The following is a 3,229-nucleotide window of genomic DNA, read 5'->3' as shown; positions in this document are numbered from 1 at the left end:
ACGACGCTGGACCATCGATGGGCTGGGTGCAGGACCCTCATATTCAAGAGCTGCTTCTCAAGCAGACGGATAACGCAATAGCTGCCGCCCGAGAGAAAGCCAAGATGGATCAACTTGAGTTAGACGCGGTTACTCCATTGTATGAAGGATGCAGGCCCGAGGATACCCGCCTGAAAGCAACGCTCATGGCTCTGGAGATGAAGGTAAAACACAAAATGACCGACGCATGCTTCGACGAGAACATGTCATTCTGGCACGAACGTCTTCCCAAGGGGAACAAGTGCCCGACCAGTTTGGAGGAGGCGAAGAAAATCGTGTGTCCTCTGGATTTACCGCACGTGAAATACCATGTGTGCATGAACAATTGCCTCATTTATCGGGACGAGCACGCGGAGTCTACCATATGTCTGGTGTGCGGTGTCACTCGATACAAGAAGAGGAAGAAAGCTCCTCGAAAAGTGGTGTGGTACTTTCCGATCACTCCTCGTCTGCAGCGGTATTTCGCGGACCCTAAGGTAGCAAAGATCCTGCGTTGGCACGCGGATAGGGAGGAGAAGAAGCGAGAAGATGACGCAAATGATCCGGAGATAGATAAAAAAGACAAGATGCTGAGTCACCCTAAGGATGCGAGCCAGTGGCAAGCGTTGAACTTCGAATACCCAGAATTTGGGAACGATCCAAGGAACATCGTGTTGGGCGCGAGCACCGATGGATTCAATCCGTTTGGCAGCCAGAGAAGCACACATAGCACCTGGCCTGTGTTTGTGTGGATGTACAACCTTCCCCCTGGTTGTGCATGAAGAGGAAGTACATTCACATGAGTATGCTAATTGAAGGGCCGAAACAACCAGGGAACGACATCAATCTGTATTTGGGGCTGCTGAAAGAGGAGCTTGACACGCTATGGAAAACGCCAGCCAATACGTGGGACGCCGCAGAGAAAGAATATTTCCCTATGAGAGCCGCACTGCTCACGACGGTGCACGACTATCTCGGTTACGGATATCTTGCGGGGCAGGTAGTCCACGGATTTTCTGGATGCGTAAGGTGCATGGATGACACAACGTATCGCCAGCTAGATAGAGATCCCGGGTCTTCGAAAACCGTGTTCATGGGACATCGAATGTGGCTTCGCGACGATGACCCGTGGAGGAAACGCAAGGATCTGTTCGATGGTGAAACCGAACCCCGAAAACGCCCGTGTACGAGGAGCGGCGAGGAAATAGACAAGCTGTTGAAAAATTGGAAAGACTGCCCACTGCCGGGAAAGAAGCAAAAGGCGCCAGAGCCGGGAAAGAAGCGAAAGGCGCCAGAGCCGCTGCTGAAGGTATGGAAAACGAGGTCTGTTTTTTGGGACTTGCCGTACTGGAAGATCCACCGTGTGCCTCACAGCCTTGATGTCATGCATATCACGAAGAACGTGTGCGAGAGTCTGCTTGGTACCCTGCTCAACATGCCAGAGAGGACCAAAGATGGGCCGAAAGCAAGGGCAGACTTGAAATCAATGGGCATCAGGCAGGAGCTTCACGCTATATATGATGATGATGATGATGATGATGCTGATGATGATGATGATGATGAGGCGAAGCAGGACACAGAAAGTTGTCGCAAAGGCAAAAAGGCCAAGAAGACCGAAAATGACTACCCTCCCGCGTGCTTCACTCTAAGTCAGGAGGAGATCGAGCAGTTTTTCACCTGCCTCCTAGGAGTAAAACTTCCTTACGGTTACGCGGGGAAGATAAGCAGATACCTAGACCCAGCGAAGCAAAAGTACAGCGGGATGAAGTCTCACGACTGTCACGTGCTGATGACGCAGATACTTCCAGTTGCAATCCCTGGGATCATGGACGCGCACGTCCGTGAAACGCTATTTGGCCTATGCAACTTCTTCAACGTCATCTCTCGGAAGTCGATTGGCATGAGGCAACTCAGAAGGCTACAGGAAGAGATCGTGGTGATACTATGCGAGCTTGAGATGTACTTCCCGCCCGCATTCTTCGATGTTATGGTGCATCTGCTGGTCCATATAGTGGAGGATATCATCTAACTCGGGCCGACGTTCCTGCACAGCATGATGCCGTTTGAAAGGATGAATGGTGTCATCAAAGGATATGTTCGCAACATGTCACGTCCAGAAGGAAGCATAGCCAGGGGCTTTCTGACCGAAGAGTGCATCTCCCACTGCACGAATTATCTAGGCATCGAGAACCCCGTTGGTCTGCCCGTCAACAGGCACCTCGGCAGGCTCGCTGGATGGGGTCACCGTGAGGGTCGCCGCGAAATGCATGTCGACTTCGAGGGTCGACTCGCCGACTTTGAAAGAGCAAACCTAGTCGCGCTACAACACATAGACGTGGTCGATCCTTGGGTGGTAGAGCACAAAACCTTTATTAAGAAGACGTACAATCACCGAGGCCAACAGAGGACGGACGGAGATATACTCAAAGAGCACAACTCATGTTTCACGCGTTGGTTCAAGCAGAAGCTTCTGTCGTACCCTTTACATGAGGATTCTTCCGCGGAAGAACAACTCATATTCGCCTTGTCACAGGGCGCCGAGCACAACCTGATGACCTATGAGGCATACGATATCAACGGCTACACATTCTACACCGAGGCCAAGGACATGAAGAGCTACGCTGGAGAGAAGGTCCCGATGTTCCGTGTCAGATGGGCCAAGAACGTCATAAAACAAGACCGGTATTTCACCACCATGGTTATACCCGAAGCCAAATCCAAGACCGCGGGCGCAAACGTCACCGCGAAAAATGAGCAATGGGTACTGGCTTCCCAAGTGGACCAATGCTTCTTCATTACCGACCCGCCAAAGCTCAGTCGTGTTGTCGTGAGGAGAGGCAAAAGGAAGATCATCGGAATGGATGGAGTAGCCAATGAGCAAGACTTCGACAAGTACGGCGACCCGAGGATCGAACATGACGACGATGATGAAGTAGCAGCATACACCACAAGAAGAAGCAAGACCACCCTACCTAAAGGACGTCCGTTCCATAGAAGAACTCCATTTGCGAAAAAGAAGGGCAAGAAGATTGTGAACAGATAGCTAGCTAAGATCGATGATATTTTTTAAAAAATTATTACTGTCTTATAAAAAAATTATTACTGTCTTATAAAACAAGTTTGAACATATTTAAACACAAATAAGTATCAAACAGCATTTAAATGCATAAAAAAAATTGTGGACCCCCCGCACCCCTGCCCTACTCAACCG

The sequence above is a fragment of the Triticum aestivum genome, chromosome 2B (assembly GCF_018294505.1).
Source record: "Triticum aestivum cultivar Chinese Spring chromosome 2B, IWGSC CS RefSeq v2.1, whole genome shotgun sequence".
Lineage (NCBI taxonomy): Eukaryota > Viridiplantae > Streptophyta > Magnoliopsida > Poales > Poaceae > Triticum > Triticum aestivum.
Note: the sequence above shows the minus strand (reverse complement) of the source record.